This window comes from Lissotriton helveticus, chromosome 2_2, assembly GCF_964261635.1.
Source record: "Lissotriton helveticus chromosome 2_2, aLisHel1.1, whole genome shotgun sequence".
In the NCBI taxonomy this organism is placed as follows: Eukaryota; Metazoa; Chordata; class Amphibia; order Caudata; family Salamandridae; genus Lissotriton; species Lissotriton helveticus.
The window spans coordinates 379,010,914-379,038,685 of record NC_136060.1 but is presented as its reverse complement, the minus strand read 5'-3'; the positions used below and the strand labels follow the sequence as shown (position 1 = coordinate 379,038,685).

General features: G+C 47.6%; 1 protein-coding gene across 10 annotated transcripts in view; it reads left to right on the top strand.

Moving 5' to 3' along the window:
* The first annotated feature begins 5,726 nt into the window (after positions 1-5,726).
* Positions 5,727-27,772, top strand: part of RNF4 (ring finger protein 4) — a 405,745-nt gene continuing 383,699 nt past the window's right edge. For 4 of the 10 annotated variants that reach the window (XM_078678580.1, XM_078678585.1, XM_078678588.1 and 1 more), the window contains exon 1: positions 5,769-5,901. The gene's annotated coding sequence lies outside the window, so the exon portion shown is untranslated. Of the gene's footprint in view, positions 5,746-5,768; positions 6,041-27,772 lie in introns of those variants that run through there. The other 6 variants (XM_078678583.1, XM_078678587.1, XM_078678584.1 and 3 more) reach the window with 5 other exon arrangements.

Below are 27,772 nucleotides of genomic sequence, written 5' to 3'. Positions count from 1 at the left end.
CACAGTACTAGTTAAGGGATGAAGTCCCCTTGGCTATTGAGGGTCGTTGGGGGCAAACTACTCCTCCTGTTACCTCCGACAAGTCCCACACAGTCAGTTTGCTAAGAGGTTTTCAGAGACCACGCCCCCTTTCTGCACCACTCTGCAAACGCGTTTCCTGGCACACTACTGGTTGGAAAATGAAGTTTACTTGGATGCTAAGTTACCTTGGGGAACAAGAAGCCCTCCTGGTACTTTATGTAAGTCCTACATAGCGGGATTCCTGAGAGCTGGTCAGAGGTCATGCCCTTTTTCCACACCATTCTGCAAACACCATTTCTACTTAAAAAAACATAGAAATTCACTGAATAATCCAAATGTTACAGGTTAGTTATAGTTATGATTTGGCAAATAAAAAACCTTAGAAATTCACTGAAAAAAACAAAGGTTACAGGTTAGTTATAGTTAGGAATTAGTAAATAAAAAACCTTCTAAATTCACTGAAAAAACCAAAGGTTACAAGGCTGTTATAGTTAGGAAATAGAATAAAAAATAACCTTAGATATACACTGAAAAAATAAAGGTTACAGGGACATTATATTTAGGCTCAGATTTACACGCACAGAACCAGAGATATTTAGCAGTTTAAGTTATCTGAGCTAATTATAACTCATACCCCCGCATACCCTGCCTGTGACCTCACATATTACATCACTCATAACATGGTCAGTGACATCATTCATGACATCACTGATGACATCATCCACAGAATCTCTGATGCACCCATTCACACCCCAATATAACCTTTCATATACCCACTCCAACTTCCACATTAGCATCCTCAATACTATTGACACACCCATACCCGTACTTATACACCCATACACGGATTCACAGGACTATACACACATTCACTCATTCACTCATACAGCCATACACCAACTCATTCACTAATACAGACAATGATATATCCACTCATATACCCATACAGCCACTCACACACTGTCAGGCACTCATAGAGCTTACTCACACATCTACTCACTCACCTATAGAGTCAATCACACAGCCATTTACTCAACTATACACTTACACACACACACACACACACACACACACACACTCATTTATTCATAGAGATACTAACACATACTCACTCTCCTATACAGTCACTGACACAAGCACACACTCACCCATATGGCCACTTTTGCAACCACTCAGTCACATGTACAGTTACTCATATACTCCAACCCTCATCTGTACTGCCTTCCACATATGCAGTTACTCACCCATATACCACTGACACATTAATTCACTCACCGACACAGCCATACAGACACTCACCCATACAGCACCTTGCACACACACTCACTAAACCATAGAGCCACTGACTTACCCATGCACTAATCCATACACGCAGTTAAGCACCCCATCACCCACCCACTCAGACACCCATATACATACCCAGATAACCAATCACTCACCCAGATAGAAACACATGTACCCACTCACACACCTATACAACCCACCAGACACCAACTGACAGACATATACAGACATTCACACAAGTCACTCACCCATACATTCACTGAGGCACCTAATAACTCACTTATACGGTCCGTCATGCACCCAATGAATGATCAATACACCTTGGTATATATATTTAACACTCACAAACATTTTAAAAACACTCAGTCACTGGATGATGTCATCAGTGATGTCACTAACCATGTCATAAGTCATGTAATATGTGAGGTCATAAGCAGTGCATTGCGAGGGTTCAAGTTATAGTTAGCTGATCTAACTATAACTACTAAATTTCATCGGTTTTGTGCGTGCGAAATCTGAGCTTAACTACAACGTCCCTGTAACCTTTGGCTTTTTCAGTGAATATTTACATTTTTTAAAATTCAATTTTCTAACTATAACAGCCTTGTAACCTTTGCTTTTTTCAGTGAATATATATATATATATTTAATGTATATATGTAGTATGTATGTGTGTATCAGTGATGTTATTTGAGATGTCATGAGTGATGTCATTGAACATGTCATGAGAGATGTAATATGTGAAGTCATAAGCATTGCATGGTGCGGACGAATGTTAGCTTGATAAACTATAACTGGCTAATTTCAGGTTTTTTTGGTCTAAAACATTACGTTATCACTGACATTGTAGCCTAACTATAATACACAATTGACGTTTGTTTTCTTCAGAGAATTTCTAGGGTCATTCTCCAAAAGAGGCATGTTTTGTTAACTTCCCTGAGATACAAAAAATGCAAATGTTACCAGGACTTAGATTTGTTTACAATGAACGACACCTGAAAATAAGTGAAGCCACTTCTTTTAAGACTCCCTGACCCTGCTCAATCTGTATACATTAATGGGCCGGCCCAGCAATAGACTCGGAATGACGCCTCCATGATGCAGTAAAAGGGAGGTAACAGAGGCCGTCCGCCTCGTTAAAGGTCATGCTGGCCCACACTGGGCCGCTAGCTGCATCAGTATAGCCCAAATCAGCCACCACCATGGCCAAAAAAGCAGCCCTCAGCTGCAACTTAGATGCCGGCCCACATCGCCCATTGTCCGACTGCCCGCATTACCAATCCGACCCTTCATGTAGGCCACACTAGCGAATTCTAGGACTTTTATTCCTGTGTTATAATGCAATAAACAAGATTACCTACACATGCCAGATTTCAAAGAAAAAACCCTGGCCTGGAGCAGCACATCATGCATGGACCTGGGAAGATTGGCAAGGCTGATAAGCTCTAGAATTACAAAATAGTAAATCACTACAGAAAAAGGAAGCACGTTGTATATACAGTAGTGAAAAGGTTGAACGCGCCTGATGAGCTGGAGGTTTGTAGTCCTGTGCCAAGAGGTAAGCGAACATGTTTATAATGGAAGGGGTAGCTGATTTGTTAGTTGCCTCGCACAGACCTCTAAACTTTAGGCCATATAAATGTACTGGTTTTCCTGTAGGTTAGCTACCTACTACCATGTTTTTCTAGTAATTGATGGATTTTCTACCTCATGCTTATAAGGCTGCAGATCTGTACTCAGGCTATACGTGGTTTTGTCGCGCTGGGCCTGCCGGGGCAGAGTTTCGCCTGCCATTGAGCGCCCTCCTCTTTCCACAAGATGTAGCACAGCATGACCTCAAGATCAGCCCGGGGATCCAGCATGCTACTTCCCCCACCACCATCCGGCTTCTACCCCTATGGACATCTACTCGGGGATCTCTCCAGACCCAAGACCACCACCCAGGTGTTCAGGTGCAACATCACCTGAACATCTGGCTGAACGATAGCAAGAATTTCCTGCTCTGTAAATATGTAATATATAATTGTCCAAGTCTAATCGCTATTAAAATGTAATCCTAAGTGAATTTACTTTTTGTGTGTGTGTATATATATATATATATATATATAACCATTCCACACCACATCCCAAGATCCAGTGAAGAGACCAACAGCAGGGTAGGTATGGAGAACAACTTTAATCCATTTGCACAGGCGAGTAACAGTCCCATAACCCTTCAATGGGCGAATGCATTTCGGCACGTTGTCTGCCTTCTTCAGCGCCAGGGTAGTGAATAATACAGGGAGGGTCGTGTTTCTTAGGTTAAATACCTGCCCCCACCTGATAGGTAGCTTTGAGCCCCGCTTCTTAAAGGTATATACCTAACGCGTACAGCCTGAGGTAGGACGTGATTAGTAACAACCGCCTACCAGTCCCAGCATGCATTAGTCATGTTTGTTATCCGGCTATAGGTTGATGCGTGGAGCGGAACTTGATTGCTGTGGGGCGTCCTTCTTAACCCATGCGCATAGGATCACGCCGTCTCCATTTACCCCATACCGCTTCACCCTGATGTCACCGGGATTCCTGTGGGCGGGAGTGAGGCTGACATCAACACCTCACCCGACGTTAGGCTTACATTGAAGCCCCTACACCGCCGAAGTCCCGAACAGCCAGGGGGACTCTGATGATTCCGGTACCCCGGAGAAATCCTTAGTTCCAGTAATTACAGAGTCAACTTCATGAAGCGGGGGTCTCTTGGCGCGTTTACTGGAAAGCGCGCTGAAATATAACCATTCCACACCACATCCCAAGATCCAGTGAAGAGACCAACAGCAGGGTAGGTATGGAGAACAACTTTAATCCATTTGCACAGGCGAGTAACAGTCCCATAACCCTTCAATGGGCGAATGCATTTCGGCACGTTGTCTGCCTTCTTCAGCGCCAGGGTAGTGAATAATACAGGGAGGGTCGTGTTTCTTAGGTTAAATACCTGCCCCCACCTGATAGGTAGCTTTGAGCCCCGCTTCTTAAAGGTATATACCTAACGCGTACAGCCTGAGGTAGGACGTGATTAGTAACAACCGCCTACCAGTCCCAGCATGCATTAGTCATGTTTGTTATCCGGCTATAGGTTGATGCGTGGAGCGGAACTTGATTGCTGTGGGGCGTCCTTCTTAACCCATGCGCATAGGATCACGCCGTCTCCATTTACCCCATACCGCTTCACCCTGATGTCACCGGGATTCCTGTGGGCGGGAGTGAGGCTGACATCAACACCTCACCCGACGTTAGGCTTACATTGAAGCCCCTACACCGCCGAAGTCCCGAACAGCCAGGGGGACTCTGATGATTCCGGTCCCCCTGGCTGTTCGGGACTTCGGCGGTGTAGGGGCTTCAATGTAAGCCTAACGTCGGGTGAGGTGTTGATGTCAGCCTCACTCCCGCCCACAGGAATCCCGGTGACATCAGGGTGAAGCGGTATGGGGTAAATGGAGACGGCGTGATCCTATGCGCATGGGTTAAGAAGGACGCCCCACAGCAATCAAGTTCCGCTCCACGCATCAACCTATAGCCGGATAACAAACATGACTAATGCATGCTGGGACTGGTAGGCGGTTGTTACTAATCACGTCCTACCTCAGGCTGTACGCGTTAGGTATATACCTTTAAGAAGCGGGGCTCAAAGCTACCTATCAGGTGGGGGCAGGTATTTAACCTAAGAAACACGACCCTCCCTGTATTATTCACTACCCTGGCGCTGAAGAAGGCAGACAACGTGCCGAAATGCATTCGCCCATTGAAGGGTTATGGGACTGTTACTCGCCTGTGCAAATGGATTAAAGTTGTTCTCCATACCTACCCTGCTGTTGGTCTCTTCACTGGATCTTGGGATGTGGTGTGGAATGGTTATATATATATATATATATATATATATATATATATATATATATATAACCACTAGTATATGTAGTAGACCTTTATACTCATGGCCATTCCTATGTGAGTTTATCCGTTTGTATCTCTTCCTTCAGTGACCTTACAACTTGTACATTTGCAACTTTTTCTGTTTGTATCTCTTCCTTGAGTGACTTTACAACGTGTACATTTACAATTTGTTCTGTTTGTATCTCTTATGTAACTCGCGTCCTTAAGTAACGCAACTGGTTCTTTTGTAAAGCGCTCTGACACCTTCGGGTAATGTTCGCGCTATATAAAATCGCATTAAATAAAAATATTAACGTTACACAATGGAGGTCTAAAGTACAAAATACCTGAATTGCAGACGGCTAAATACACTTCCGCATATCATGCACAGTTTTAAAAGTCTGATTGGTTGGTAGGCGGGCTCATGGTCATATGTAACCCTCACGTCACGTTATTCAATAGTAAATGTTCAACCCCCAGATCCTCTCCTCTGTTCCGGTCTACACCAGGAACTACATTTCCCAGGGGGCTAGAGGTAAAACGGAAGCCCTGTTTTTTCAAAAGATAAAGGATTGGATACTTACCAATCAAAGACCTGCGCGGGGCTGGTAGCTTGGGCCGAGAAACCAATTGGTATGTCTTGTGGGCGGGGTTTTGGAGTCACTGAGAGGAGAACCGCTGTCTGTGAGAGGTACGGTGTGTGGTGGTGGTGAGGGCCGACGTGGGTAGTCCAGAGACGCCGGTTAACTTTGGCGACAGAACTAGGGCTGGCATTGGAGACTTTCAGTAAACAAGAATTAAACGATGTATGAAGCGCTCTGAGGGAAGATGTACGTGGGGCGTTTGAGAGGTTCTCTCTGGGAATGGAGAGCGGGCTGGCCGGCCGAGCGTTTGGGAGGGAGTGGGGGAGGCGGGAGGGTGTCTAACATGGGAGAAACGGAGAGTGCGGGGCGGGACACCCCTCGCGCCAAAATATCAACCAATCTACCACAGTATTATAAAGAAACTAGGCTTGTTGCGCGTCACCCCTTGTGCAGGCTGTCTTCTCCAGTTCCTGGTATGTGTTACTTTGTTTTTAACATTGTCATAATGGCCTCGGAATCCGAGCGCGCGCAGTGGTTCTGGTTATGAAGCTTATACTCGAGAAGGTATCCTACAACACAGCAAGGGGCCAAGTGGCACGGCTCCAAACGGAATCTGTTTAGTGTGCACAAATGGTGAGCGCCCCTTCCTGCTTAATTAACCTCCTCATTTGCTAATAACGTCGTTTTAGCTTCCTGATCAATGTAATCCCTCAATAAATGTAATGGGAGAAGTACCCGCCCATCTGAAAAGCAAACAGGCACTCTAAATAGTGAGTACCCGCACTTAGATATTTCCATTTAAAGCACTGCTCGTCCCAGTCATCGCCGCAGGACCGGAACCAAAACAGGAATGCTATTACTAACCTCCCCCACCCTCAGCTCATTGCTACAGACCTGCCAACTACCAAACAAAACCCCACAGATTGAGGAGATAACAGTTGGAGAGTCTGAACCAAAGACGGGGCAGGGGCTTGAACCCATTAACTCACTAGCCATGAAATTGCTATTCATATAGAAAAGAGGTAATTTTTATGTGAATGAAAATATGGTGATACAAATTCATAAAGCTTTATTCGATTTGTAAAAACAGAACCATAAAAGCATACATTTTAAAAACAGCATGATAAAATGCCATTGGCATATAAAAGTAGATACATTAAAAAATAGCTAAAAAGTGATACAGTACTCGGGACACTTACTCACAAAAACAGAATAAATTGATGTTAAAAACAGATAATGACATTTGCTAATCCAGTTGTTCTAAGATTGCATCGAGGTCCTGGCCCTGACAACCGCTTTTAGATAAGTAGATACAACTTTAAAGACGTGCGTTTTCTAGGGTTTTTAATTTATAATAGGCCACTCTGCAGGTTCGTATGCCCCAAAACTTCAGTAGGGGTTTCAAGAAACTTTCCTTCGGGAGCAAATAGAACCCGCAGAATAATATGCAGTGGATGTTAGACTGGGGTGAGGTGTTATCACACGGACAGGTTTCTGTATTTCTAGTCCAATTGTTACATTGTGGGAAAGTGACTAATCTAAAAAAAAGTATCGGTACAAAAGCGGGTCAAGAGCATACGAGTGAAGGGGGATGGTTCTAAGGTTAAGTACTGTTGTACCCCTTCAGTGTTAATGGTCAATTGGTGCTCTGCGACCATGCGCTTACCCTTTTCTACAGACCATCTGTTACTATCCATGTGCTGTAAGACCAATTTTTTAAGAGTAGCTCTGGGCACAGTGTTTATGGTTGCCGGGTTAGAAAAGAATTCCGGGTGCCCAATATCATTGAGCGTATTTCTCACATATTTAAGCCACTTGATATTATCAGCACCGGCCAAGCTGAGACAATCTTTTATAACTTCTCTGTTCAAACTAGTCTCCTGCTTGCCCAGACATTGTGCCACAGTAAGATAGGTGAGGAATTTATGATGTCCGTGATATATGTAAGACCTAATTCACTGTGGACCACATGTTGCTGTGACCCGAGTGGCAGCCAGTAAGTAAAAAAGGAAAAAGTTCTCGGAGCGTTGCAGCGTATCTGCGTGCGCAATCCCCCAGATCCCAGCTCCGTATTTGCCAGTTGATATGCATTTGGCTTTATAAATCTGTAAGAGGGCCCTAACCGGCCTTCCTCCAATCAATCAGAGAATTTGTAGAGCGAGCTACTCGCCCGTTAGGGGGAGAGGAGCTGGCCTAACGGCTAAGGCGCTCGACCTTGGACCTGGGGATCTGGGTTCGAGTCTCGGTAACGACGCCAAAACCTCCTGTGATTATGGGCAAATCACTTAATCTCCCCGTGCCTAAAAATGAAAGTGTGTCCTCATGTAAAAAAAAAAACCTAACTTGTGCTATGTAAAGCGCTCTGATACCTGATTCGGTTCGGGTCTAGTTCGTGCTATATAAAACTCCCCCCCCCCAAAAAAAGGTGGGGGGGACGCTACTGCTCGAACAGCCAGGTCTTGAGTTGCTTCCTGAAGGCGAGATGGTCCTGTGTCATCCCAATTTTTTTCGCAAAATTAATCGGTGCGCCCGTAGCCCTGGAGAACGCTAGGCCCCTTGCCATTACGGCTCCCTGCCAAGTGCCCCTTCTATCAAAGTTGATGCCAAGGTATGAAAACCTATCTGTGTTCTCCACTTTTCTACCGTCCAGGAAAATTGGGCATTGTTTTTCTAGTCCCAGTTCCACAGGACATGCTAAAAGTTTTGGAGACATTCACATGTAGACCCCCTATTTTTCATGAACTCGGTGAACTTCCCTACTGCCCTTTGTAGTCCTACCCTTGTTTGCGACATTATAGCGACATCATCCGCATATAAAAGTATGGGTATTGGAATCCCGTTAATGGTAGGGTAGTCATGGTATGCTCCGTTGAGATGTTGGCCAACTGCATTTATGTATAGAGTGAAGAGCAGAGGTGCTAAAATGCACCCCTATCTTACTCCTCTGCGGATCTGGATCTTGTCAGAGCACTCACCCCCTCTTCCGTATCTGACTCGTGCTCCTGCCCCCCTGTAGAGTTTTTATAAACAAGAGGATATGTTTATCTAAGCCGATCTCAGAGTATCGCCCAGAGCAGCTCATGGTCTACGCAATCAAATGCGGAACTTGAGTCCACGAAGAGGTTTCCTTTTTTTGCCTGAGTGTATTTGGCTAGTAGGGCTACGTTTAAACCTTTTTCTATGGTTCCTTTGCCTGCTCTAAAACCATATTGTAAATTCGAGATAACGTCGTGCTCTTCTGTCCACTCATAAATTCTGTTTAAAATAATCCTCCCGGCAACCTTCATTAGGGCATCGAGTAGTGAAATTGGACGGTAACAGGAAGGGTCATTCCTGTCAACTTTTTTGAAGATCGGCACTACAATAGCCTCTGGCCAGGTTGAGATAAATCCGGAGGTATTTAAAGAGTTTAATACGTTGGTGAGCAGGGGTGCCCATAGGTCAATCTTTGATTTATAAACATCTATGGGGACACAGTCCGCGCCGGGGGCCTTCCCCGAAGGGCTTTCCTTCAATGCCATAAGGACTTCCTCACATTCAAATATGATGCCTAACGGAAATGCACTATGTATTGTATGCCCTGTGGATGCACCATAGTCAGTTCTCTGTATGTTCCCAGAATCCACAGGTTCCGCTTTATCGTATAAGCTACTAAAGTGTGTGACCCAAGTATCACCAGGTAATACTAGGTCTATTTTAGCAGCCTGCTTACTTTGCCGGAAAGGGGCATTTACTGCCTTCCAAAAGGCTGTGTTGTCCCTCCTGTCGGTTGCCTCCTGAAGTGCCAGCCATACAACTTTCTTTAGTTGTTTTTTCCTGCTTGATAAAGCAGCACGGTAAGTATGCCTAGCTATCCGGATTTTTACCTGTGATCTTGGGATGATATGTAAGGCCTCTTTTAGTGCTTTAAGTGCCTTAGTGCAGCTCTCATTAAACCAGCCTTGTCTGTTTTGTGGAGCATGTCTAGGTGCCCTTGTCAAAAGTCTTTTTATCTCTAATAAGATTTTAGTAAACTAGTTAATAACTATCTGGTGCTCGTCATTAATCGAGAGGCATGTCTGGATGTCCTCATAAGTATTTTTAACTAGAGTTTGTAAAAGGTCCGCAGGCACCACTTTGTCCCATTTGATGTAGTACCCGTTGGTACTAGCAAGTTTTAGCGGGCGGACTATGTAAAATGCTATTAATTTTATTTGATGAGTCATTAAATTTTAGGATCATGGAAATGGGATAATGGTCACTTAAGACGATATCTAGTGTATCCCAATTAAGTATTGTCCCGGAGTACCTTGGTGATAAAAGTATATAATCGATGGTTGAATTGCATCCTCTCCCATTAAAGGTGGGTCGGAAGGGCTTAACTGGGGAGCACAATTCATTAACATAGGACAGAACAAATTGGGAGGTTAGACTATTCAGAAGGTCCCCTAATTTAGAGTGACAAATGCGTGGGAGCATTGTCCTTGTCTCCCAATCCACAAATGCCCGCCTTGCCCCGGGGACACAGAGGGCAGTTAAAATCCCCTGCCCATAAAAGGGCCATGTCTCCGTCCATCTTCTCTATTTTAGATAGATTTAACCTAAGGTTGTTAACAACTGTTTCAGTTAATAAAGTTGGAATATTGTTTATAGAAGTTTACCAATTTGAAATTTTTTAGAGCTGCCCAAGAAGTGACAATGACTTGGTTAAACTCTGTGGATGTAAACTTTACGTCTGTGGGTCCTATATTAGTTGAAATATATGTACATAATCCCCCCTTATTTCTGCCATACAAACTAGGCGTGGCTGGGGTATCGAGAGTCTTGTAACCCAAGAGGTGAAACTCATTGATTGTCCATGTTTCTTGTATACAAACAACACTGTATTGGGTCACGGTTTCCAGCCATAGGGGATTAGTAATTTTGTCAGATAGACCTGCCACATTCCAACATAATAAGTTGTTAGTAGGTTGAGCCTCTGTGATGGAGACGGGACTATTCACCCTTGCTATTAAGCCCTCCATTGTACCTGGGGCTGGAGGGAAGCTAGGGTGCAGTTCGTGCTCCTTATGGTATGTTAAGGATTTGATTAATGGGGTGTTAACTGACAGTAGGGTATTCGGATTGATAAACTCACAGATTATAGGGGAGATGTTAGTGCCCATATCTGAATCCTTGGTGTTTGCAGGATCCTTTCCCTGTAGCTCATATGATTTAATCAATGTCGGATTAAACTGTATATGTTGTTGTACCCTCTTACTTGTCTCCCTCAGATTAATTTTTTCCACAAGTTCGTCATAAGTGCCTAAGGTCGTTGCCAAATTGATGTTGGGCAAAGTGTCCGTATCTTTGTGGCTTATGTGTTCTTCCCTAACCCGGCTCCCTCCCTTTAAGCCATCTCATTCAATGGATTTTGTTTCCACGTGCAAATTACTGGGATCCATTGGATTGATCTGTTCACCTTCATATCCACCCTTAGGGGCCGCTAGTGTTTCTGAATGTTTGGGTGCATAGCGGTCCCTGAGTGCCAGATTAAAGAGTCAATCTACTCCTTCCAGTCCAGAAAAACGTGGCAAAACGATTGAAGGTTAGGAATATTAAAACTGGGGCCTACTATGTTACGCATGTATGGGGTCCGGGGGTTTAGAGGATTAGTCAGTAAGGATTGGGGGAGAAGTAACTTAAGTCGTGTGTCGAAATTCCTCCCCCACCTCTCTCATTGTACCAATCGCCAATGTGTGTAATTACCCTGCGATCCCTAAAGTTGATAATGATAACATCCCCTTGCATGTCCTTCGGTCTGCGCCCCACCCAACCTAGTCTTTTTACGTGCAGGATTTCATCATCTATATTGGGGGGGTAATGGCCTATTTTTTCTCAGCCAGTGTACTACTTTGTTTTTGAGTTCTAGATATCCTTCTGTTTTCCTGGCTACTAGTTCCGGGACCCCGGTAAGTACCACAACATAGGGTGCCGCCTCCGGTGGCAGATCTATTTGTTACAATTTAAAGTTCCTGCTGAGCACTCAGATTAAAGATGTATAAATTCCGGGTCCAGTGACAAAGTCTTCAAACACTCGTATTTTCTTTCATGAAAGTTCCGTCAGTATTCGGGAGTATCAATGATGTATCACAGTAATATTAGTCTTATTACAAATCAAAGTGTCAATAAACGTGAGGTTGGTTCCTTTTATTTCCAATATATCAGCCAATTCTGCAGCCAACACGTGTTTCGTCAGGCATCAGTCATATGCCACACAACTTCCTCAGGGCTCTTATCGTTTTCTCTTTCAATAAATCAGGGTTGAACTTCAGTTAGGTCGTCATCATGAATTCTAAATCTTAAATCGTTTTTCACAACATATATCGATGTCTAGTTCCTTCAAGTCGACATCACAACTTCAGGTATCCTCTGTATAAATGTTATCGACGGCAATTCCTCACGTCTCAGTCACACCGGGTGCAGATATCCTTCTGTTTTCCTGGCTACTAGTTCCGGGACCCCGGTAAGTACCACAACATAGGGTGCCGCCTCCGGTGGCAGATCTATTTGTTGTGGAATTCCCATTGGGTTCTTATCAGAGGGGAGCATCCTGACAGTGTTTCCATGGGTATTATCTGGTTTGATAACTTGTCCAACAGCCAGCTCTTTCTCCCCTATGGATCGTATGACCTTTATCTGTTTTCAAGGGTGCCAGTATGTTTTCATTGGATGCGGGTAATAAATCCACACTATTCGTTACATTAGTTGGTTTCAACCCTGTAGGTATTACACATGTGGGCTGGTTCTGCCTGTGGGTTGTCAGTTCCCTGGTTAATTCGGTATTGGTTGCAATTGCTTCCTCTATGGACCCCAATTGTTATGCCATTCTTTTCACCCTCTCCACAAGTGGTAGTAATAGGGATTTAACTAGTTGCTCAATGTTTCCCATTAGATCTTTAGTGGGATAGCAATGTGGGGGGGAAAATGATCGGGCAGGGTCTTCCTTACAGCTATTCTTGGGCCCTTTAAGGGGCTCAAGAGTATTTTGGGTGTTTTTGCGCGCCTACCAGTTTGACTGTTCTCCCCCCCCCCCCCGCGCTTTTTTTTAAAAAAATTTTTTACAAGCCCTAGTCCCAATGATTTATTTTGTATTTTCTTTCTTGGGGTAGGTTTAAGAGGTGTTATTGATATATGCTCCTCAGATGTAATTTCTAATGGTGGTTCTATATTTGAGTCATTGGTGTTATGTTCCCTGTTTAATTCAGTTGATACTGTTAGGTCTTGTAACTGTAAAGGGACTCTGATGTCACTAATTAAATCTTTTTCCGTACTTTCATTTGGTGGGGGTGATCGCTAGCTGGATAGGGCCCAGGGACGAGCGTTTATTATACAATGAGTTCTGAAGACAGACGCCGCTCAGTGAGAGCTATCTCGCGTTCTAACACTGAGGCGGCCCTGGTTATAAACTGATCTAATGTCCCTCTAACGGACCCTCCCACCAAGGATTTTCTGCCTTTGCTAAGACCTGTATTCATCTTTCTGTGACGTATATTTACAGGGATAAAATCAGATACAACAATAAACTCGGGATCACGGAGAGTTAATTATAGCACTATTGTTGCACTGTTCGAACTATTATGAGTCCAGTTAATAATGTTACTATAAAATACTACGATCTTAATGTAAGTGTCCCGAAGAGCAGATGTAAAGGGGGGTGGCCCAGCCCAGCCTCGTCTGGCCTCGGACGGCCCGCCCTTTGCCCGGGCCTAGCCCGGCGCGGTCCCGCGACGCGGGGGCTGCCCTCCGATTAAATGCGCCTCCGGGCGCAGAAATGGCATGGGCGGCTTTCGCCGCTGAGGAGCCTGGGATTAGTAGTCCCCTCCTCCGCTCGGCGGCCGCGAAGAATGGAGCTGCGGGAGGGGGGACCGAAAAGACCAGCGTCCACAGTGAAGAGCAGGTAGGTAAAGAGCTCCCCCCCCCCCCCCCCCCCCCCGTAGGTATTTTCAAAGCGCCCAGACACAATTAATCTCGTCAGGTTTGTGACAAAATCGTACCCCATGGAGTAAATGTTCACTGATTCTGTAAATGTGGACTCTGGTTGGTAGGTCTACCATAGCAGCATTAAACGTTTTAAACGATCTGGCGGAGGAAAACTAGATGCAGCCCTAAAGGTGTATGCTTGAGCACATTTAGCATTGAAAACGGGTGTTTACAGTGCTTACACCTTCCAGCTTTTGTTGTCGGAGTTTAAAACCCTCTTCAGAGCCTTTCAGAAGGGTCAGATAACACACATTGGTTGGGGGAAGTGGAACGTCGGGTGGAATTGTCTGATTTTTCATTTGATACAGTAAGAGCTTCAGCCCTACGCTGGTGCCTCTGGTGCTGCTCTTTACAACCTGTTTTTGAATGCTTGGAATACAGATTCAGTGCAAAAGGTAACTGTCTTAAGAGTGCATTTTGAAGGGAAAACGTTGTTCTGGTAAGCTGGAAAAGAAGTTAAATAAAATATTCAAAAAGACAAAAAAAAATTCAGAAAATATCGATCTAAGAATTCTGATTCATCTTTTTCGTACAAGCGAGTCTTTTGGCTGCTGTGCTACAGACAGAATTATGAAAGAAAGTAGTTTAAATCATTTTCACATCAATGCCCTAAAAAAATATACTTTTCTGGAAATTTCCCAAGCTCCACCACAGATGCATGGGTTTTGAAGATCGTTAAACATGGTTATGTAACAGGATTCACCTCCCTCTTAACGGATTTGGGGATGATTCCTACGCCATACCCTTGGACTGCAGAGGCAAAATGTCTTTAAAAGAAGGCATTTCATTACAGATCAAGAAGAGCGCAATTGTTCCAGTGCTTCAGTCTCAGAACGGAGAGAGTTTATTTAATTGTTTTCCTTGTCGAAAAAGTGAGCAGAAATTTCAGATTGTCATTGACTTAAAAACTCCGAACAAGTACATTAAGAAAATTCCATTCAAGATGGCTACTTTACAAAGTATTATTCCTTTGGTTCAAAAGCATCATTACATGGAGACATTAGAGCCGATGGATGTGTTAAAATGGCGGCCTGTTATCAGAAGTATGACTGTGCGCTACCGCGCAATGCTTTAGTGAAAAAAAAAAATAGCCCGCCTTATGTCCATTAAAAGTAGGTGGGGCGCAAAAGTTTGTCGTTCTTAAAAGTGAGTCGTGGTTCTAAAACGTTTCTGAAGCAGTGCTCCACAGGTTTTGTTCCAGGTTGCTGAAGAAAGGAACATGGGGAGTAGATATTCTTCATTGGCAAAGGAGCTCATGTATGCCTTTTCTCCTTTCCCTTGATTCAGAGAATATTGAACATCTTGAGGGAGAAAGTGGCTATAATCTAGTGCTACACTTTTGGCATTGACCCTTTAACCTCCTTGTGTTCTTGCTCTTATTTCATCTCCCCTGAAGTCTGTCATTCTTCTGGGTCACTCAAAAATCATCCTTTCGGTTTGGAGGTTGAATGGTTGAGTCTTGTACAAAAAGGGTTGTCCTCTAATGGTATTGAAGCTATTCAAGGTTCAGAAAGCCCTTCAACTTTCAAGTCATACTAGACATTAGTGAAATTTTGATTCATTGTGTTTCTCATATGGTCTCTTCTACTTCTTGCTTGGTGTCTTCTATTCTTTTTTTCACAACCGTGTTTATTAGAAGTTCAAGCAGATCAAATGTACAGTCCCCCAAAATCAGGAGAACACGTCAGTGGGCAATATGCAATAGAATATACATACAGCCCAAACTTTTAACTAGCTCCCACCCGCCCCATTATCCCCCGTAACTGTAACATTCCCCACTACCCACCCCTTATCCCGCCCTAACCCTATGCACGTGATCACAATCAGCTGCAGTACACATAAGGAAACACAACTAAGTGTCTTGGAGCTATCCAGGCCCCGAGGTCTCAATTAGTGGATAGACTATCATCTGTTTCAGTGGGGGGCTCCAATGTCCGGTCTCTGTAGTCCGCCCACCGCTTCCAGATCTTGTAATGTTTCCGAGGGCAGCCCCTGGCCTCAAACACTGGCAATTCCAGCCCCATGAGAAAATCTAAGCCCGCCCTCCAGGCGCTAAGTGGGGGAGCGCGGTCACTCTTCAAGGCCCTCGCCAGATCCCTCTTGGCCACAACGAGGCCCAGCAGAAGGAGATGGCACTTATATATGTTACCACCCACTTGATCTAGGATATGAAGAAGACCCAATCTAGGTGTACGAGGAAGATCCCATCCCAGCACCTCCGACAGGCAGTCCCACACACCACTCCAGAACCGGACCAGGCCCACACACGACCACACAGTATGCACCAATGTGCCTCTCTCGGCCGCGCAGGCAGTCTGGGGAAGCAATAAGGCCCGCCCTCCACAGTCCCTCTCTGGTGTAATAGGCCCGATGCAGGTATTTATATTGTATGAATCGCAATCTCACTGCTATAGCCGCTCCTCGGGGGGACTCTAGTGCCTCCCGCCAGTCATCCTCATCTAACGGACCAACATCCACCTCCCAGGAGGCCTTCAACGACACAAGGGAAGAGGAGCAGTGAGTGACCAGTGTTTGGTAGATTTTCGAGACTTTTTTATCCCCCAGGTCTCCCATGAAGAGCTTAGCTTCCACGGGGCTAAAGTCCGGAAGCTGGTCCAGCTCCACCAGACTCGGCGCCAGAGCATGACGAAGCTGTAGATATTTTAAAAACTGGGTCTTGGGCATGTCAAACTCAGTGCTGAGTGCTTGAAAGGATTTAAGGGTAGTCCCGGTAAGGACATGACCAAGCGACGAGATCCCTATGGAGTCCCAGCCACTAAACCCTTGTAGTGAGGCCAGCGCAGGGAGCTGTCCGTTATTCCACAGTGGAGTTTCAGCCGTCAGCCGTCCCCACCATCCCATGCGACGCAGTACCTGTTTCCAAATCAGGAAGACTACTTGAGACACTTGTGGCAGAGTCTTCCGCCGCCCTGCTGAATACAAGAGTGTATGGAGCGTGGCATCTCCCATCAGAAAATGTTCCAGGGCATATGCCGGATCGTCACGTCCACCGTACCACCACTCATTTAAAACCAACAAATGAGAGGCCTGGTAGTATGACAAGATGTCTGATGTTGCGAGACCTCCACAGTACGTGGACAAAAAGCAAGTCCGCAGTGCTACCCTAGAAGCACCCCCAGCCCATAAAAAGCGGCCCAGCAAGGAATTCACACGACGGAACCACTGCGGTCCACTCTGTGTGGATGATTTTGTAGCTGGTACAGTAGTCTAGGGAGGGCCACCATCTTAAATATAGCAGATCTGCCATAGATATTAAGAGGCATGCGCGACAACGTTTTGACGTCGGATTGAACCCTGTCCCACACCGGTTGTATGTTACGCTCCCACGCAATTGCAGCAGACTCTGATAGGAAGACTCCCAGATATTTCAGTCCACCAATCGCTACCTGCAGATCCGATGCCCAAGGAGACACCTCGGGCCGGCCCCCCAGCACCCAAAGAGTCGATTTGCGCGGGTTGAGGTAGAGTCCTGAGACGTCACCGAAAATGCGCAGTATCTCCAAAATTCGCGGGCCCGAACGATCAAGGTCTGTCAAAAAGAAAAGGACGTCATCCGCATATAGCGCGATCCTGTCTGTGAGGCCCGCACTCCATACAAAGCTGCGCGTCCATGCGCACCCACGCAGCCAGTGGCTCCATGACCGGCGCAAAGAGATACGGGGACAGAGGGCATCCCTGCCGGGTCCCCCTAGCAACCGGAAATCTCTCTGAGATGGCCCCCGAAATACGTACCGAGGCGGTGATGTCAGTGTACAGCAGTTTGACGTACGAGACAAAAACTGGACCCAAATTGAGGCGCGGTAATAGAGCAAAAAGGTAAGCCCAGCTGACAGAATCAAACGCTCTGTCGATGTCAGCCAGTAGGAGCGCCGCCCGCTCCTCAGTCGCCCTCATCGCACCTACCGCTACCTGTGCCCGTCTGATGTTGTGCCTTGTCGCTCTGCCCGGCATAAAGCCCGCCTGATCCGGGTGGACCAGATCTGCTATGTATGGGAGGAGACGATTCGCCAACGCCTTAGCCAATAATTTGGCTTCAAAATTAATGAGAGATATTGGGCGATACGAGTCGTGCCTGTCAGGGGGCCTGCCCGGTTTCTGGAACACCACAATCTCAGCCTGACGCCAGTCCACCGGCAAGCTACCACTCTCCCGCGCTGCTTCCAAAGCCTGTCGATAGTGCGGTCCCAGCTGCAAATGAAATTTTTTGTAAAATTCACTGGGAAAGCCACTCGGTCCGGGCGCCTTACCAGTGTTGAGTTGTTCCAGCGCGTCGCCCAGTTCCTCCGCCGACAGGGGAAGGTCTAGAGCCGTCTTGGCTTCATCCGATATCGCTCTGGGGGGGAGGTCAGCTATAAATTTGTCGATTGCCTCCGGTGGGAGACTATCTCGTGGGGCGTATTGTACCTTATAGTAGTCGGCAAAGCTCGCCGCAAGGGCAGCAGGGTCCGTCATGGCAATCCCCTCTCCGTCCGTGAGGCCCGGCAGAGAGATGGGCTGCAGAGTTTGCTGACACAACCGGTGGAGCATTGTGCAGGACTTGTCGCCCCATTGGTACACCCTGCTCCGCGTGGCCAGCCAGGCTTGTCGAGCCTCGTCCAGTAGGACCGAGGCATACGATTGCTGCGCCTGTAGGAGCAGTCTGAGCGCCACATCGCCATTATCCCCTCTACACCGCTCTTCTAATGCTCTCACCTTGGCCGCAGCTGCCACTGTGGCCTCCTGGCGCTTCTGACGGGCGGTAGCACACCAGGCGATGTCTACGCCCCGCAATGTGGGTTTCATGGCTTCCCAGACCGTCACACTATCCACGCCCTCGGTCAAGTTCTCCTGCCAATATTGGGCTATCGCTCCGTGCATGTGTGTCGTATAATCTGTCTGTTGGAGATGCCACGATGACATCCGCCAACGGAACGGCTGGTGCGGTTTACGCAGTTCAATCCGTGCCGCGACCGGGGAGTGGTCCGACAGTCCTCGAGGTTGTATCACGGCCTGCTTCACCCTATCGAGGAAGGCCCCAGGTACAAACACACAGTCCAACCTGGAGAAGGAGCCATGCACTGCTGACACATACGTGTATTCACGCGTCCTGACATGTAAATGCCTCCAAACGTCCACCCAACCCAACCCATCAATCATTGCTTTCAGACGTGTAGGGGTAGGTGCTACTGCGGCCACTTGCATTCTCTATCTGTCCAGACCCACATCCACCACGTCATTCCAGTCGCCCCCTATCACAGCCAGGCAGTCCGGAATTTCGGCCCACAATTCAAACAGGCGCTCCGCCAGGGACCACTGCAGGGGTGGGGGAGCATATACACTGCCGAACACTACAGGTTCTACACCAATCATGCCCTTGACAAACACATACCGACCCTGGGGATCGAGCCAATGGCGTTCGTGAGTATAAGACAGTCGTCGATGAATGAGGATAGCTACCCCTCTCGACCCCCTGGTGAAGCCTGCGTGGAACACCTGGGTTAGCCAAATCGTTGCAAACTCAGTATCTTCGTTCCCAACATATGCGTCTCCTGTAATAACATGACATCCGCTGAGTCCCTCTTACCCCAGCGCAGCACTGCTCCCCGTTTAATTTTGTCCAGCATTCCCCTGACGTTCCAACTGAGAATTCTCATGGAGCCACTAACAGGCGCCTTCTCTGGGGAATCACCCATAGTCTCGGTGGGAGAGCATCTGAAAGCCCCCGGACCTAGCCCAAGCACCTTGTATTACAGAAATCACAGCAGCAAAAATCACGTGCATCCCTGCCCAACCACCCCGTACCCCCCCCACCCTGTCCACCAACACAACTCCCCCAACTACCAAACCTCCGCCTATCCCCCCTCCCCCACCCCTATACCTCATGGAACACTGAAGTACCTGTCTCGGCATAAAGAGCTTCAGGCCCAAAACAGAGCGCCCAAAGCCACCCATGCCAATGGATCCCCCTACTCTCCCCAACTAACAGTACCTCCCCTTAGGGCCCCCCCTCGAACGTGAGAGGATTAGGCCGCCCATGGGTCAGTACCCGAGCCCCATTAATCACATGTGACCCACCGCTTAAGTGCAGCGGGACAGTACTACAACAAATACTGCGCCCTTCCTGCGTCCAGCCATGGCCTAGATCTCACCACACCATGCGCCAGCCCATCAATCAGGAATTCTACCCCCAAGGCCAGCAGCAGAGGCTAGTGACGAAATGTCGCTCAGGAGGCAGGAATGGGACTCCACGGCCCTCAGGTCCCAGTCCCAGACTGAGCAGTGTCCGACTGCGCACCATCCAGCCGGCCACCCCCGGATCGGGAGCGTTGCCGTGACCGAGACTTCCTGGGTCTCCTGTTCCTGTTGGAAGATTCGCCTCTCTCTTGCGACGACCCACGCGATGCTCCGGGGTTCAGGCCCGGCTGGGCATTCGGTCGGATCCAGACTGTCTCGTCTGTCCAGCTAAACACCGCCTCCGGGGTGTCGAAAAAGTGGGTCTTGGATTGAAACACAACTCTTAGACGAGCCGGGTACAACAGTGAATATTGTATTTTCAGTCCACGTAATTTGGCTTTCGCATCTTGGAAGGATCGGCGCTGCTGCTGCACCAGCTTGGTATAATCTGGGAAAATCATAATCCTGTGGCCCTCGAACAACAAGTCCTCCTTGGCTCTCGCTTCTCGAAGTATAACGTTCCTGTCATGAAAGTTGAGAATTTTAGCGATGACTGGACGTGGTCGCTCTCCTGCCGGCGGTTTCTGCGCTAGGGCCCTATGGGCGCGCTCCACTACAAAGCAGCGCGACAGGACGTCTGGGGGAAGCCAACTCTCCAACCAGTGTGTCAAGAACGCATCCATGGATCCCTTCTCACAATCCTCTGGAAAGCCCACGAAGCGCAGATTATTTCTTCGCGCCCGCCCTTCCGCGTCCTCGACACGGAGCGCCAGCCCCTTTTGGATCCTGGCCATGTCCTCCACCTTTTTCTTGAGGGCCACCACATCATCTTCCACCCCTGTAATCCGAGTTTCGGTTTCTGTGATGCGGGCCACAGCATTGCGGAGATCTTGACGCAGCAGCATGACATCGGCTCCAACCGCACCTATTTTGGCATCAAGCATGTCTCTGGATTGCGTAATGGCGGCCATTAGGGCCGCATTATCAGGACCTGTGCCCTGGCTACCTCCGGAGGCCCCGGATCCTCCACTGGGTCCCGTGAATTTATCGATCGGCCCTTGTTTGGTGGAACCAGTGCCGCCCCCACCTCTCGTCATGTTTAGGGGCAATGAAGAGGGCCTCCAAGCCCTTGCGGTGGGTCCCACGCCGACAGCAATCCAACAGCAGCGTCCACTCGGGGGGGCCAGGAGACTCCGTCAGGGCTTGAGCGCCGTCACCAGTGGGCACCCCCAGATCACGGGCACCGCAGCCAAGTCCCGGGTGGCAAGCCCCGATGGGAGCGCAAAACAGGACAGTCTCTTCACTTGCACAGGGCCTCCAAGGTCTCGGTCCGGACCTCACCCACGAGCCAGGGCACACACAGTATAGTCTCAAGACACTGGGGCGTCCAGCCCCGCCGTCCTCCTGGCCACCCCACACCCCACTCGTGTCTCACAGCAGCAGATGAGGCAGGGCAGGCACTTGGGTCCTCAAACTGAATAGCCCAGATCACCACTCGGGCCACATGTCTCTTCACAGTGCCTTAGAAGCAGGGCCACCAGAGGGGAGGAGGAGGGGGGGGGGGCACTCACTGTTCGTCGCGGACTATCCGTGGACGACCTCCAGACACCACCCGGGCAGTAGGCACTATATAGCGTCGTCGATTCACCACTCCATCCAGCACTGCAACACCAGTTCTAGCCCTCCAAATTCGACGTGGCGTTCAACCTTCCAGCACTCTAGCTGCACTGTGCCCACACCCTCGTCCAGGAGCCAATGAAGACGCCGCCCGGCCGGAGCCCACCAAACTTGAGGCATCGGCGTCCCCAGGGCCAGGCAGGCCTCAATCTCACTCCGAAGCCCCCAGTGTCCGAGGCAGGATCCAGCGGGGGACTCCCTCCGTTGCTTCACCGGCCCCAAGCAGTCCCGGAATCCGGCCAAGGGAGGCGCGCCTCAAAACGCACGTTACTGGCAAAACACTAGGCCACCGGGCAGCCGGGCCCCAGCTGCAACCCGCCTCCTCGGGCTCCTCCTGTATGTGCCCAGCGGTCTCCACGCACAATAGGCGCCACACCAACACCAGGAGTGAGCCTCAGCGATCCCCGGTCAACTTGACTCGGACCGGCCCGGGGTCGCGAAATTCGAGGCCCCGGCCGCCCGGGGTTCGCACAGGCCGCGGCGCCTCCACGCCGTCACCGGATCACCTCGGTACAACCTCCGACTCCACAGGCGTTCCCAGTGGGTCCCGCTAGCTCCGGCACCGCAGTCTCCGGGCGGGGAGTCCTCCGACCGGCCCGACCACTGGCCGTCGGTCCTCCGTCCCGAAAATCGAGGCCCCGGCTCCGCCTGTGGACAACAGGCCGCACTGCGCCGCCAACAATCACGGGTCACTGGAGCGGCCGGCGGAACGGGGCGGCACACCGGAGAGGTCTGGGTGCCACCCGGAACACACCCAGCACAGGTAGGGCAGTTTACGGGCTCGGGGGCCAGGATAATGAGCGGATAAAGTGCGGGCCGGCGGGAGCTCCTCTAAGCTGCGACCGCCATCTTCGCCCTCCAAGCCACGCCCCTGGTGTCTTCTATTCTTGAGTTCCCGTTTCACACTAATTTATCTTTGGCAACCCTTAAGTTGCAATGGTTTGTAATAAAAGCTGTCTGTGACGATTAACCTTCTTTATAGGGAACTATGACTTTTGTATCAAAGCTATTTGAGTTTTTCTGTTGCTAGACCTCTTTTCGTGCTATAGCTTCACCTTTGGGTCTCACTTTGGTCTTGAAATGTCTACAGTCCTTCCCATTTGAGCCATTAGAGTTATTAGATTTTAAATTTCTATCTTCAAAGGCGTTTTTCCTGGTGTCTTTATCACTTCTACAGACCTTTCAGCTGTTCTTTCTCACCCTACTTTCTTTAGGTTCTTGAATAATGCCGTAGTATTTAAACTAAATTCATCTTTGCTTCTTAAAGTAAAACTGTAGGTTTCATTGTTCTCAAGAAATTATCCGTCTTTCTTTTACCTCTGAGGATAAGCAGCTACTGAGTTTGCTGGATGATGCACAAGATTTTTGTTTATATTCACAAATCCAGTAACCACAGGAAATCTGACAGTTTCTCACTTTTGGTTTACCTGTCAAGGTGGCATTGTGTGCAAAATAATAAAGGATTGGTAGGTTGCCCCGAGTAATTACCAGTGGCTGAGATTAATTCAAGCATTCAGTTCATCTTTTTTTTTGGTAGACTTTAGAAGGTAATAAAGCATCTAAAATTACTGTAGAATGTTGGCTTGACAAGTCTGTTTGATTATTCAAACAGAGATCTGCAATGTCCAGGAGAGGTTTAAGGTTGCTCTACGAGAGGGATGGCAGCCCCATGGAGGTTGTGCCACTCAAAGAAATTTGCATTGTTGGGTCTTTGGCTTTTGAGCACACTTTTGTTAAACACTATCGATTTGAAGAACATTCTCCTTGAGAACAAATGTTTCGCTCTCAGTGTAAAATATAAAATAAGTTTTTTTTTACACTTCTAGTATGAGAACTATTGGTGTTTAAATCATGAGACGTGGCATACAAAATATCTAATATATGAAATATAAATATCAATGGGCCTGTTGGCTTTGGTATACTTAGTAAGTGACTGGGATGAGGGATGTAGAGGTAAAGACCTGCTTCATTCACCAGCAGTCTTTATTTTTCTTAGCCTTTCTCGTATTCTTCCCGCTAATCACATTCCTACACACCCTTCCTGGATCAGGCATTTGATTTGGTATTACAGGAAGTGCTGGGGCCATGCTTTCCTATACTAGTACCCAGTTGAAGGTGAGTGGGATTAGTCAATGGCATTCGTGTTTTGATTCCTGTCCTGCGGTGGTTCAACCATGACTTGCATGAATATGGCTAAAAGTAATTAAGATTACTGCTAAGTAATTGGGTCAGTTCTTTACATATGTATGTGTGTATGTATGTATGTGTGTGTGTGTGTATATATATATATATATATATATATATATATATATATATATATATATATATATATATATATATATATATATATATATATATATATAATTTTTTTATTTCTTCAGGTGATACTGCAAGTAAATTGGTACATGCTTAAAGGCCACACCAATTAGTATACAGTGATTTAAGTGGAAAGAAAAGGTGCTTGGTGAGGGGCTCTACAAGGTGTGTGGCCAAAGAACCGTAACTAGGATCCCTTTTAAAGCGGCATGTCATATGTAACTAAGGGCGTGTCTTAAAACATGTGAACTAAAAAACTGTGTTTCACCCAGTGTGCCACCTGACATGTAATTAGCTGCCCAGGTGACTTTTCTCTTATTGCATCTAAACCTATCTCGCAACAGTTAAAACGTATACTAAAACCAAGCCAGGCCTGTTGGCTTTGCTTTGTGCTTGTTTGCTGTATCGTCAGTCAGTCAAACTTTATTTGGTTTTAGAATATAAAACCATAAAAGTTGCACAAATACAATACATACAAACAGTAGATTGTTAAAAAAAAAAGGCTGTCACCACACACTAGATCATGGGTACTCCTAGTACGGCCCGCGGGCCAACCGCGGCCCGGCAAGCCCATCCAAACATTGTACACGTGTTTTTAATAATTTTTTTATTTTAAAAAGTGTCAGCAAACATCCCTGAGGCAGACTCTGCTTCTCTGTGGAGGCAGGCAATTCCCGTCATATTCAGAGTGGAGCTGCCGGGGCCTAAGAGGTGAACGAAGCCTCATTAACATGTCAATGGTCTTTTAAAGACCTGTGAAGTGCTCGGGTGCGAATGAGAGCGAGGGAGGCAGACAGAGGGAGAGCGAGGGAGGCAGACAGAGGGAGAGCGAGGGAGGCAGACAGAGGGAGAGCGAGGGAGGCAGACAGAGGGAGAGCGAGGGTGGCAGACAGAGGGAGAGCGAGGGTGGCAGACAGAGGGAGAGCGAGGGTGGCAGACAGAGGGAGAGCGAGGGTGGCAGACAGAGGGAGAGCGAGGGTGGCAGACAGAGGGAGAGCGAGGGTGGCAGACAGAGGGAGAGCGAGGGTGGCAGACAGAGGGAGAGCGAGGGTGGCAGACAGAGGGAGAGCGAGGGTGGCAGACAGAGGGAGAGCGAGGGTGGCAGACAGAGGGAGGCTGACAGAGGGAGGCTGACAGAGGGAGGCTGACAGAGGGAGGCTGACAGAGGGAGGCTGACAGAGGGAGGCTGACAGAGGGAGGCTGACAGAGGGAGGCTGACAGAGGGAGGCTGACACACCGAGGGAGGGAGAGACACCGAGGGAGGGAGAGACACCGAGGGAGGGAGAGACACCGAGGGAGGGAGAGAGACCGAGGCGGACGGGGTGAGGGAGAGAGTCGGAGGGAGGGTGTAGGAAGAGGGAGAGACTGAAAAAGAACGAGAGAGAGAGATGTGTGTGTATGCCGGGTCTGGTGGCTCAGTGGACGAAGGCGTCTGCTGCAGGGACCAGTGATCAACTTCATGGTACCAGTTTTTTTTGTTGCTCTAGCCCCGCCCCTTCCCCCACTGACCCCGCCCCCACCGGTGCGGCCCTCGGACACAAACCACACTGTAAATTTGGCCCCCGAGAGAAAGTTTGGGAGTACCCATGCACTAGATCATCTAAAAACTGGTCTAAATGAGTAGACTCTACATGTCCATAAAGTGCCTAGATTTCATAGTCGCTTTTAAAAACCCTACTGTAAAAATGATACAATCATCCTTCAACAATTGAAGATACATTAGTGCTGGTCTAACTTGGTTAATATTCAATTTCTTTAAAATAGGAACTAAAAAATGCCTCCTGGGGACTTCATATAATTTACAAAAAAATATGGTGCAGCAAATCCTGAGGAGACTTTCCGTTGTAGTCACAGGAACCTAGCACTTGGCCTCTGGAAGCCCCCTTGGGTCTTGCTAACAGGAGATTGAAAAGGTTCATCCGGAACCTGGTTAAAAGAAATTTTTCATGTCGCTAAGGACCCCATAAGGTATGGTTCTGACAGTGGCGTCGATTTAAGCAATAAGTATACCCGAACACTCTGTTTCCGTGCCTCTCCTGCATCCCGATCTGCTTACCTTTGGCTCAGAAAAGCTGACTTGGTTAATTTCACATCCTTTCTTACAATAGCATCTGGCTTAAAGAATAAAACGCCCCGCCCAATCCATTCAAACCCTCTTTTAATATAATTGAGCCAGGGGATACCAGCCACATTATCTAAGGACAGGAATTCTCTTAATATCAGATGAGGGAGGATTAGATTCTCATTTAACCAACACATTAACCAGAAGATCAGGGGACGCAGGGCAAGGGTGTCACTTAAGTAGGAGACCCCATATTCCTCATGTACTGCTATGTTCGAAGTTCCTCGCGGGACACATAATCTTTTTAAAAACCCATTTTCCACTACCTAAAGGGGTTCTATTGCCGTGTATCCCCAGCTCTCACTACCATAAGTTGCTATGGCTAAGCGTTTTGCTTGATGCACTTATAAATAGCTCCTGTCGGTTTCTTTCCCACTATAGAGGCAAAATTAAAAATTGCTGCATTGACCCCAACCAGTTCGACCTTTTGTTCTCTGGATTAAGGGGTCCCATCTAAGTTGATCGAATAAGACCCCCAAGTAAGAAAAAACATTCGTGCAGGGAATCTTATTACCGGTTCTGAACTGAAAGCTCTTTTTTATGTGTTTCCCACCTTCATGACATAGGTCTTTGAGGTATTAATGGCCAAGTCCCGATCTGTCGTAAATCCAGACAACGCAGTTAAGTTTATAAGTTCGGTTCTGGATATTAGGACGGCGTCATCCGCGTAATGCAGGACGGGAATGCTCCGCCCTCCTACATAAGGGAAATCGGCTCCGGTTGCCATCAGCATGCTTTCTAATTCATTAATATAAAAATGGTGCCAGAATGCAGCCTTGCCGAACACCCTTCATAATCTCAGTCCCTTGATACCTGCAGATTTTGTGAGAACCTGACATTGGCTTTAGTTGATGAATGCAGGTCCTCAAGAAAATGAACAATGCTATTTTCCACCCCCATTGCCCTCATGGACTGCCATAGCTTGGCCCTATTTACACAGTCAAAAGCAGATGACAAATCCTTGAAGGCAAGGTGGATGGTTCCGGGATGCGCAACAGTGTATTTACTCAGTATCATAAATAAGTTAAGACACTGTGCGACAGTGGAGCGTCCTGGCCGGAAGCCAAATTGGACATCCGACAGGATCCTGTTCTCATCTGCCCAGGTTGTTAATCTATGTAAAAGGACACGACTCACCACTTTGACCACTGAATCATTAAGCGAGATTGGCCTATAGCAGGTAGTACTATTTCTATTGCTCTTTTTAAAAACTGGGACTATGGTTGAAGAAGCCCAAGACTGAGGGCACCTATTCTTTGCCGCAGCATTAAATAGAGACTGTAGAATCGGAGCCCAGAACAAGGGGTCTGACTTAAATAAATCCAGGGGGCTCCCATAGTTAAGCCTAGAATCCCTTCCATGATCTCACTCCTATCAAAACTTATCACAACATCCTTCCTATTCTGAAGTTCTCTGCAGATAGGCTCAAGCGGGCAGTCAAACATGGTTTGAAAATGGAGTACCCACTCCTCTGTGATGTGAGCCACCAGGCCCCCCCACCCCCCCTTCGTTGTCAAACGGGGGCCCATTCACAACACTCCAAAATCTCGATCTGTTCCTCAGAGTGCTAGACTCAATCAACTCCTTTGCGCTCCCTAACGTTTGGCCATGGCCAACTTGTATTCCCTGCGACAAATGCAGGCCTCAGATTGGATTCTTGGTTTGGCTGCCAAAGCTTCCCTCAGCCG